This window comes from Macrobrachium rosenbergii, chromosome 6 (genome assembly GCF_040412425.1).
Source record: "Macrobrachium rosenbergii isolate ZJJX-2024 chromosome 6, ASM4041242v1, whole genome shotgun sequence".
NCBI lineage: Eukaryota > Metazoa > Arthropoda > Malacostraca > Decapoda > Palaemonidae > Macrobrachium > Macrobrachium rosenbergii.
The window spans coordinates 64959042-64971511 of record NC_089746.1 but is presented as its reverse complement, the minus strand read 5'-3'; positions in this window follow the sequence as shown (position 1 = coordinate 64971511).

The window sequence follows — 12470 nt, the reverse complement described above, 5'->3', positions numbered from 1 at the left end:
AGGGGATATTTGATCCCCCCAGGAGCTAGTACTAAACACACGGCGAAACAGTGAGTCACCTACACTGTTTCGCCGGGTTTAGTACTAGTCCCTGGGGGTCAAATGTATTTCGCCGTGTTTAGTACTAGCTCCTGGGGATCAAATGTCCCTAAATGCATTACGTGTGATGACTGAAATTTCAGTCATTATGCGTAATGACTGATTACTGCCAGAGTTGACTGTAACACACATATATATATATATATATATATATATATATATATATATATATATATATATATATATATGTGTGTGTGTGTGTGTGTGTGTGTGTGTGTGTGTGTGTGTATGTGTGCATTTCTTACCACGGGCCTCTTTCCCATTTTGGAGTGGGTTGTCCCAAAAGGGGTCAAGTTCCTGGTTTCTCGTCAAGTTTTTATGGGCGAGGTCGCTAGCCTCACTCTTTTTACTTGACCCCAGCAAATGCTGATACTGTTTACAATCGGGCGGGGTTCCTTCCCAGACTACTGGTTGCAAGCAGTAGTCTGGAAAGGAACTCAATCCTAGCAATTGTCAGCCCAGCCCAGTTCCTCCCCGCGAGGCGGCCAGTGGCCCCAGTCGCTAACTCGCGGGGACGGTAAGGCCGTGTTTCAGTAGAATCCGTTAGACCCGAGCCGCGTTTGAATTTTGCACCAAGCAGGGGAAGTCGAATGTTTGCTCGTCTGTAGTACTTTGACAGGGTTAAAGCGGAAGGTCAACGAAATTGCGCTGAAGAACGTGTACACTTTTTTATGTATCTTTCCAGGGAATGTTTAAATTTTTTTATGTATTTTTCCAGCCTCCTTTCACTAGCGACAAAGTCATCCAGCATTATAATAATTTCATGTGTTTTTTAGCAAACTACGGTGGGTGTTAATTTTACTGTTGAATCGATTACTTCTTATCAATTACTATGTAAAAAGCAAATTATAGTAAGTGTTAATTTTATTATTGAATGGATTACTTTTTATCAATTACTATGTAAAAAGAATAAGCTCAACAAAAAGAAAAACTCTTTCGTGTGTACCTGTTCTTCTTATCTCTCGTACTGTCCAAAAAAAACTTGCTCTCTCTCCCTGTCGAATGGATTAATTACTCTTTGATTGTTCCCACCAACATCTCTCCCTATATTCCGTTAGCTCTAGGAGGTCAATGTTTCCCCCTGACATGCATTTATTCCCAAAGAGTGAAACTGACAGCCTCCAAGTGCCATGTTTTAAAACGATAACACGAAATGCCCCGGTGTCCATCGAGGTTCTGCAAAATCAATTCCTGTCTGTCAACTTTTCCCACCCAATCTATTCGCTGCGTTTCCTTCCTTCGTTGTTAACTAACATGGCTGTATAACGCATCTATGCTACTATAAGTCGCAATTATGTGTTTACATTTCCTATACAGGGACAATTCTATGTCCTCTTTCCTTCTCTGCAGCTTTTCGCCTGACAGCACACGTTGTGGAGCGCTTGTTTTGACAGCTGTTTTGTCTTCAACAGCAACAAACTCTTATTGTTCTCCTTTTTCAAGACCATTATATTTGACAGACTGGTCATCTGGCACCATAGAACTACGGCCTTAGAACTTACGACATTTTCCTTGTCTGTCATTCGTCGACATCAAACGGGTGTGAGTGTACGCATGCAGATAGTCATTTTCACACGCGCATACTGCCATGTTACGTGTTACCTTATCCCTGAATCCCTTTAATTCATTTCGCTGTAACATAAGTTACATAACATTCACATGCGCAAACACACACACAATATATATATATATATATATATATATATATATATATATATATATATATATATATATATATATATATATATATATACACGTATGTATGTATGTAAGTGTGTTTTGCGTCTGAGGGCCAGTATTTACAGTACAGACGTGTGAGTGCTCTGGCATGCGTGTTTACAATCCATCTGTATAAAAGTGGAACAGTTCTGCCCATTCCGTGCTACAACAAGTTTATTTGAGTTCACGTGTAGAAAAATAAGCAAAAGTCTAAAGTGATCGCTGAGGGAATTGATAAAAAAAAGGCGGCTCGCCGAAGTAGGGGCGATCGGAAAAGCGGTGAAGTGGAGAGCAAAGAGGATTCCCCCTTTTAGGTTTATTTACCATATCCCATCGTCGTATATGAGAGAGAGAGAGAGAGAGAGAGAGAGAGAGAGAGAGAGAGAGAGAGAGAGAGAACGAAGCCACTCTATCCTAATACGTTTTTTTCCTCCTCTCTCTCTCTCTCTCTCTCTCTCTCTCTCTCTCTCTCTCTCTCTCTCTCTCTCTCTCACAAAGACCCTTTTGGAGTTTGGCGGGAAGTGTATATTGGGTCGGGAAGCCTTAGCTTTGACTAGCCCCTGATTGCATTGCGCTGCAGTACGTATGTATGTATTTGCCCGGATGGGTTTTTTCCCTTTTACGTTGCTGCACAAAATCGGGGATGGGAGGCTTGGGAAGCGAAAGCGAAGAGCGACGAAATGTTAAATAAAGGAGGGCGCTGGATTATCCAACGGCCCTCCAAACGAAAATTGCCTCGATCCCACGACTTATTTATCAAAACGGTAGTCTCCTCAGTTCATTGCTTGCTGGGAATCGCTACCGCAATGAAAGACAGGCTCGTAACACCATTCATTCTGTGACAGTGCTTGCAGAGCTATCATCTGGTATACACGCACTGAGAAAAGTACGACAGAAAAGGTTACATCTGAAAGAACGATTATCACAGTGTGCGTATCATACTGCATTATGGCATTTGGTGTAGAAGTTACGTCTACGTTTGTCAGCGGAGGAATACACAGTAGGTTTAAAAAGGCGAAATATTCGTTAAACAAAGAACTATCTCGTTTGTGGGAAGTTTAGATAAATTTTATACAATTCATCTGGGAGTGTATTTCCAGCTATACAACTGTGCATAATTGTGGAACATACCGGTCCATAATTTCCATGTTTTCTGTAGTAATACCTTTATTCGTTGGTTTATATCGGTTTGAAAATCTTAAATTTTTGAAAGAAACTCGAAATCGTGTGATTTCCTTAAATAGGACTGCTGTTTCCTTACACAATTTTACTCTTCAGCAGCCCTTTGTTGGCCGACTCGGTTGAGCTTCAGACTGTCATTCGATGGGCCGGAGTTCAATTCCCGCGGCCGGCTGATAAAGAGTTAGAGGAATTTATTTCTGGTGATAGAAATTCATTTCTCGCTATAATCTGGTTCGGATTCCACAATAAGCTGTAGGTCCCGTTGCTAAGTAACCAACTGGTTCTTAGTCACGTAAAATAAGCCTAATCCTTCGGGCCAGCCCTAGGAGAGCTGTTAATCAGCTCAGTGGTCTGGTAAAACTAAGGTATACTTACTTTTTACTCTTCAGCAAAGAGTATGTAGCAAAGGCTTGTTTTTGCTGACAGATTGAATCAGCATCATTTCAGCTTCAGAGTTTTGTTTTTAAGTGAATGAAGACCAGGGAAGCAATTATAGTTGTTTTAAGACCTACAGAGGATTTCGGGTCTGTCGCTTGTTCACAGATCAGCACGAAAAAATGAAGATTGACAGTGGGTCAGTTATTTTTCAGTTATTTTTAATAATTGTTGCCTCCTTGGTCGGAGGGCAGAGCTGTTGTGGATTTTGGGTCGGTCGCTTGTTCACAGATCAGCACGAAAAAATGAAGATTGACAGTGGGTCAGTTATTTTTAATAATTGTTGCCTCCTTGGTCGGAGGGCAGATCTGTTGTTTCCAGCACTGTTATTTACTCTTCCGAAATTAGTAGACATTTTGTAGTTGAATTATTCATGGCTAACGGCATTTCTCTCTCTGTGTCTATTTCTCTTTCTCTCTCTCTCTTGTCCCGTCTTTTATTCGGGGCTCAGCTGTTAATACCAATCGTATTGATTCTTTCTTCATTATTCCTGAACATTACGGGACCAGTGACCTATGCATTTGTGATTGTTGCTCCCGTTTTCTTATGCTGAAGAATCCAAGCCGAGGGAAGCTTGTCTAAATTTAAGAAGTACACGGTACTTGTTTAACCATCTGTATACTTCTTGTGAGATAAATGACAAATCACACCACTGCTGTACCGAACACTAATCCAATCACACCACTGCTGTACTGACCACTAATCCAATCACACCACTGCTGTACCGACCACTAATCCCTCTACTTAAATTTTTGCCTTGGGTAAAAAAAAATGTGGTTATATGTTTTCAGTACAGTCATTTCTATTCTGAAGTTTTGTTACCGCCAGTCTAGCAAACGTTCTGGATGCCGTTTGTTTGCTTGGCGTTGGAAGCCGTCTGATAAAATATTGACGGAAGCGTGTTCGTCCGACCTGAGAGTCTTCCCATGTCATGTAAGGTGTTGCAGGAGAACTATTTTTTTTTCTGACTAAATAAAGCAATTCAACGCGCGGGCTTGCTCCATTGTTTTTCGTGGGCTGCACATACGTAGGCTATAGGGCCGGGGAAAAAAAGGAATGTGTACAGCGGGGTCGATGTCCATTTATATATCTCTCTTGATAGAAGAGTGGTCGAAGTCGATTGTTTATCGCTGTATCTGTTATTGGCACAGATTCGAATCCAGGTGGGAGTAGGAGCAGTGATCATTTATAATTATTCACCTTTCGTGTTAGTAATTCCCAATATATAGTGAATTCGACATTAAACTATACTTGTGGCTTTTATATATATATATATATATATATATATATATATATATATATATATATATATATATATATACATATATATATAAGTATATACATATATATATATATATATATATATATATATATATATATATATATATATATACTGTATATATATATATATAAGTATATACATATATATAAGTATATATATATATATATATATATATATATATATATATATATATATATATATATATATATATATATATATATATATATATATACATATATATACACACACACACACACACACTCAGCTTTATGCTTCTCATTCACGAGGGTGAAATATACCGATGGACTATGCCACGAAAACGAAGGAAAAAGTCTGGGTCCTTATCCTGAGCGAGACAGGCGATTTAATCAGTCCAATCAGTTCAAATCCACCGAGCCTGTGTTGCCCGAATAAGTGAATTATGAGCCTGGCATTTGGTTGACTGCGGTGGGTAGCAGCAGGGATACAGAAATACATGGCACTTAAACCCCCATCCCAAAACTCCTGAATTTTGGAGTAATTCTACTTTGAGGAACCAATTAAATATATATACATATATATATATATATATATATATATATATATATATATATATATATATATATATATATACATATACATACATACTGTATCTATATTTGTGTGTGTTCGTACTTTGAGAATAAATATTTCTATTTTTATAACAATGTGTCTGAAAGACCACTCTTTAGACCTAAGACATCGAGTACACTGCTGCCCACGGGAAACCAGATATCGTTGATAATTAGAGAGAAAACATCGAGTGAAGAGGAACGTTTCTGTGGCGACGTTTTCCCAGAGGCCAAGGAAAATAGTGCGGCGCGGGCTGGAGTCGACCCCGGAGCCGAGTTGAATTAAATACAGTCTCTTTCTAAAGTTACCTTATCGGGAGTGCGGAGTGTAAACAATAGAAAAGTAGAGACGAAAAAGAGCCCAGACAAAAGAGGTTAGGGGACTCGCTTAGTGTCAATAAAGGGAGCGTCAACAGGATCCCGGTTCCCTAGGGAATCTCCCGGGTAACTCAATTTATCTTCGCGCTCTTAGACAGAGTAAGGAGAGAGGCCTTTCTGTGACATTATATCTTGAAAAATTCTCTTTCTTAGTCAGAGTTCTTTGTCACTTTGGAACACACGCTCTCTCTCTCTCTCTCTCTCTCTCTCTCTCTCTCTCTCTCTCTCTCTCTCTCTCGTTGTTTCTTGATTATCAGAGCCACAAGTAAATTATTATCTGAGTAAAGGCAGATAACCATTTCCTTGGTAACTCTGATTATCTGAGTAAACGCAGATGACCATTTCCTAGGTAACTATCAAACAGTAATTACAAACTAAATCTGCATAGGAATACGTAGCTAAAATTGACGAGAAAAAATGGTCACACAAACACACCAAGACTCTATGTATTCCTTTTTCTGAAGCACTGCGATTTCCTAATCCGGTGACATAGAGTATGTCCAGTCCAGTAGTTGGCAGTTTTTGTTTTTGTCTTGAGTAATTAAACGTTCATTTCTGACGTAAATTTGGCTAATCATCACGACCACATCTCTTACAATGATGGGAAGCCTGCCTCCTGTCCTAGGCCGGAGTGAAGTACGTCAAGACTTTCTAACCCCTGTCCAAGACCAGATGAGGTCAGGAAGGCTGCGTTAATGTGCGTCGCTACTTTTCCCTAATTTTCCCACTGGGACCTCCCCTATTATTATTAGAATATATAGAGGGTATCGCACTGAGTTACCTAGAATTTCCAAGGGATCTGAATATCAAATAAGCTAAAATCCTATCACAAACTACCAGGAAAAAATATTTCACCAGGTTTAGAGCTTGGGGTGGTATTATAATACTTGCCAAGCTTTTTTTAAACAAGAGTTTAAGAACAGAAAGTACGTGAAGTGTATGTATGGCAGCAAAGACCAAAGACACAATTGGGATAGAGCTTTGAATTGGCATGTTAGCGTAGGGGTACAGTTGGAGAATACCAGTTATCTCTTACAGTTTCACATCGAGACAATGCACTGGTCAATGATCTGTTTGGAAGCTGCATTTCTGTTGCAAAGTGGGCGGCGGCACTGAACTAAATTGAGGAATACTACTGAGTCAATTACATTTGTGGTTGCTGATTTAAATTGATTTAAAGGGACTGGAAAGATTTATTTCTTTCATCACTATCTCAGACCACTACAGTCTCTCTTGAACCGAATACCATTCGATAGCGCAGCTGTAAAGAAAATAGAAAAACAAAAGGGATGACCAGAGCAGTCCTTCCGTAGCCCTTCAAGCGTGCCTCTCGTATGACAATGACATCAAGAAATTCCAGCACGTTTAAACTTTTTCCATTGAATCATCTCCTGTCCCCAGACCAGGGTGGTGGGGGGAAGTGGCAAAGCGAAGGAGAAGGACTGCAAGTTGCCTTTGATACAAAATGAATTCAAATGAGATTTTATTCGTATATTTTTTCAGAAGCTCTGTTCTTCTTCGAAAAGAGGCTTATACTCGGCGCGCCCATACATTGCTACAACAGTTAAGTGAAATTTGGTGTATTTTTTTAAGATTGTTTTGCTTTTGTCTTGGTAATTTTAATTCTGTCTTTGAATTTACCTTCTGAGATGAATTGAATAGAATAAAAATTTCATTCAATTCATCTAAGAGGGGTAAATTAAATTACCAAGACACACCTTTTTATAGATCGCTGCCACTAAACTTTTCAAGAATAATTCGAATCTAGAAAGTTTCCCTGTTAATCGTGTTTCATTACCATGAAGAAACGAGAAAGAGCGAACTCCAATTTCTATAGTGATTCTAGAATATTTGCAATACTAAAATTAATCTAGATAATTTTGACTTTATGATACACTTTCAGTGCAACACCCCATTTAATATATGACCATGTTAAGAACTGGGAAAGTAAGGCTAGAAGTTGAAGTCTGTACAATACTTTGAAGATATTTATTTCTATTTCAATATATTTAAGGGCTGGAAAAGAACAACATTTACTAACTAGAAGGAAAAACATAATGAAATAATAATTCTTAGCTTAACTCATACATTTTGTACCCCAGTATGTTGTTTATGATTTAAATGAGAATTACTTCAGTAGAACCATGTTAGTAATGAAAGATATATCTGTCATGACATTTTTTTTAAAGAGAACGAACCAAGTTTCTTGACGTGTTTCGTGCGAATCACTTACTGGCCATTGGCAGGCTTACCATACTTGACAAAAGTGGGATGCAACTTCCCGTAACCCGAGTAATGGTTTATCCCTTTATATTCTTGAGTTCTGTAGTATCTATTTAGCATCAACAATGAATAGAGAGAGAGAGAATGGAAGCTCCAGAAACCTATTTCTTAGAGTACAAAACACAGTAAATTAATATCTTTTTAGAATATAGACAATGATGTCATTATGATATCGGAGGTATCAGCAATTACTGAAAATACGGTATATTACTATTTTTCTACAGAGCAGTCTCTTAGATTCTGACGCCTACAATATCGATCCGGAGACCTCTCCCCGCCCCCCATAAAGACTGTAAGTAAAACTGTGTACCATAATGACTTCATAATGAGGTTATTAGGGGCGGCAAAAGTTTTCAAAACAACTCTGCGTGTTTTATAGACGATGATGTTGGGTCAATCATCCAAGAGGACCTTTTTCTTTTTATCTTAAACTCAGACATCTCTCCAAAATTGTCATTAAAACTGTTGGATTTGTCGATGAGTCATTATGTTCATTACCGGCACACGCAAACCTTAAAGGTGAGCTTTAATGATAAAATAACCAATTTAAACTTCAAAAATTTGTTGAGAAAGGGAATTGGACTTTTAGATATCAATAAAGTGCAAACGTTCAGGTGTTACCATTTTTTTTTTTAGCACACAAGACAAGCCCCATGCACTATATTCTTGCATGTTGCTTTTTGTGGCTTCTTGTGTGATACTGACGGTTTACTAGAACCACAGACAGTAGTATCTGAGATGACTGCTATCTTTTGGAACTTTTCAGAACAGAAAGTGATCTACGATTCTACTGATCCACCAAACACACTGAGATGCAAATCTAAAAGGTGAGTAGTTGTATTAAGGTAGTTTAACCAGACCACTGAGCTGACTGACTATCAGCTCTCACAGGGCTGGCCCGAAGGATCTGGATGAGATGACAGGTCTAGGCTAGAAGCCTAGCACTGGGACCAAATAGTTCATTCGATATAGTGATGAATGACTGAAAACGAAATTAAAAACTGCGCAAAGGCACACGTTCTCATACTGGAACACACTCACACAGTAAATACATACATACTCGCGTTTCCATATATATTCACTAAAAAGGTATATTAAAATTTAAAATAAATTTATTAAAATTTAAAAATTTAGTTGTTTTAAAATTCATTAACCGAGTTTTTCTCTCTCCCAAAATCGAACGAACGTAACTTGTTGCTACTCACGAGATGGCATCTTAGGGAAAAACGGTCGTAAAAATCCACAGAACTTTTCGAGTTCTCCGATAAAATCGCGACAAACGCAGCCAGACGAATACATCGAACAGAATGCGTAATCATAATTTAGCGGGAAAACTGTCGTTCTTTTCACTTCCCTTTTCCGCGGAACGTGGCGGTAAATTGCCTTCCACTTGATGATATGAACGCAAGAACCCAAGGAAGGTAATCAGTTTATAAATATGTTTGTTATAGGTTGTCCAATAACCGTTTCGTAAAGATTTCACTGAAAATACTTAAAAAAAAGTCTAATGAAAGTTTCATCAGATCGGTATTAATATACATGAGTTTTGTTGAAACCTGATTGCACGCTATCTAGGTGAATTCACTCTCTTAACAGTGAATACGGAACTTCAAATTCACTTCCATTTTGTTAAAAATGACCTCTCAGTGCAGTATTTTATATCTGTTTAATATAAATATGAGTTCGTATCAAAAACTATAAACATTTTAAAGAACACTAAAAGCAAAATGAAGTAATACATTAATGTTTTACTCTTTTTAAACAAAAACTTGGGACATACTAATTAGTGGAATCGGACTAGTGGAATGAATGACATCGTCTTCAAGAGCAAGAGCCCGTGCCCGAGCTTTTCATTTCACATTTTATAGTTACAAAGACATTAAATTGTTTAAGATAAAACAATCTGATTGTATTCCAAGCTCTCCAGTCGCTCTCCCAGCAACCAAACGTACCCAAATGGTGATCCGCCGTATTGGGACATTGACTCGGCAGAACGATGGAAGTTGAATTGGAGCAGGAATCATTCTGACTCAGTTTTGCTTTGCTGTAAACGAAATAAAGTAGGGCTTCTTTACTTCTTTCTTTCTTTCTCAGAAAGAATACAGGAAGATTTAAAAAAAAAAAAAAAACTTTTATATCCAGCTAGGTACCCAAGTTCATCGAAAATGCAAAACAGCAGTGCAAGACCACTCATACTTTTTTTTTTTTTTCAGTTTTTTAACGTGCTTTTTTCCCATTTTTATATGGGGTAAGCACGATGTCTTCTTTTGAAGGACTTTCATTTGGCGGTGGAGTAGGCCGTAGCCTCGATCGGCTGCCCTGCCTGTCATCGCTTAGACACCGGTAACGAATGTGTACACGTATTGTACCAAATCCCCAGATCCCTTTCTCCCAGCAGCGAGGAGTACTGGGCGGGTAGGTCGACAGTTCGAGACGTGTAAGGTGTCTGTTATGTTTTTAGAGGATGTTGGAGTGGCTTTGTTTATGTGTGTATTAGTCTGTAACATCCATTTGCTTTCAGCAAACCTATCCGTTGATTACATACGTAATCCCGGGGTGTCTACACGGATAGCAAAGTTTCCGCCTTCTCTGACTGGTCGGTTGCGGATTGAACCCCGAGGTTGCTGCTTCTACCAACCGAGCCATCGAGGCTCCTGCAAGACCACTGATACTGACTGTTCAAAATTCGTAAACAGCAAATAATTCCCTCTTCTGGAGTGAATGAAGACACACTGATAAACTAGAAAAAGAAAATGATCTGAAGCATTTACTTATATAAAAGTTTCGATTTCATATCATATAAATAATTATATACTATTAATAAACCGCTATGACACAGAATAAAATGTATAACCGCTATGGCACAGAATAAAATGTACGTTTAAAAGCAAGCACCCAACTCGCGTTCAGACCATCCATCATATCTTCGACCAGGCCAAAAAGGCTCATATATACAGAAAAGTACGTTACCATAGGCCTACAATATACATTTGAAGAGAATGTGAGAGGTGAGTCTGTTACTATCGCGTTGCATTATTACAGACATATATCTGTGAAAGATCTCTGGAATAATTTCCTAGCTGGATGTCCATCACATCCAGACATGCCACCCACACAGTCTTGAAACCGCAGGGGCAGCTGATACTTCGACGTTGATCAATTAGAGAAATCTCTTTTGGTCGAGTGAGGGTTCTTACACAAGGATGTTTATATCAATGTAGATAACTATACCAATTTGAACGGTTGGGTTCGTCCAAGTCCCCGATTAAATATCTTGACTTGTATCGCTGCACAACTTGGAATATTCACCAGTTAGGACCAAGGGATACATTGTGACATACAGTATATTTCCATACAAAACAGTAAATGAAGTGTCCTTATAACTGTAAGTGACATTGATGCATGTTAAATCATTACCTTTCTGGAAAATAAATAAACACGAGTTATAATATAAGCTTTTGATTCTCCTCACCTCAAAATATTGTCATTCGGATCTCCCAAAAAGAATGCAATTTCAGCCTGCAAGGACACTCGGTGAGTAATTCATCACTTGTGGCTCCTATATCCTCTTATTCCCTAATGTTTTCGAAATAATGCCATGGTTAAAGGGAAGGAAGTGGTAAACACTCAACGCGAGCTTCAGAACCGGATGAAAATCGATAAGGAAAATGAAAAAGATAGACTTTCAGTAAAACGAAGATGGCGAAGTGCAAACAAGTAACATGACCAAATGAAAAAAAAACTCTTTCAAAGACGAGAAATTACCGAGTATGGGAATATTAGAGCAAGCACACCCAAGTGATCTATCTACACAGGGAGCGGCTGATAATTCCCTGCCGAAAATTCCGGATAGAATTTCAGTCTTAGACCCCTACCTAAATCATGTGCTTCGTATGAAAAGATTTCGCGCAAGGCTTGAGAAATTTGCATAATGAGGTTCGATCGTAAGTTTTTATCAATATTCCCCGGACTACATTCTTTCTACGCAACGTGAAAATTTCCGCTTCTTTAGCTATTTATTCATTGATTTATCTTCTTATCTAATCCACTGCCTCACTTAGGGGGGGGGGGGAAAGCACCCAAGACTTACTGAAGATCCAGCTTTCTCTTTCTCTCTCCTTCGCGTCATCTCGTCTCTCTCGCCGGGTCTCTTTCACCCTCTCATCTGTTCTCTTTGCTTATATTCCCCTGGACCACTTAGCCCGGAATTAGTATTCGCCGTGCCTGGGAGCCCCGCCATGAACAGGATCCAATCGAGTTAGCAGCCCTTTGAAACTCCAAAGTCAAATTACGACACAAGGAGCTAACAACATGCATTACCCAATCTTCATATCGTCGTCCTTTTCTTCTTCTGCTCTCTCTCTCTCTCTCTTTATCTCCTTCTCCTTATCTGTAGCGAAAAGTTAGAGGAGGCGGAGGACGAAACAAGATCTATTTGTCGTCCTCATTTTACGGAGTAAGTGGAATTTTTCCCGGTATGAAATTTCAAGGTAATTTGGAGT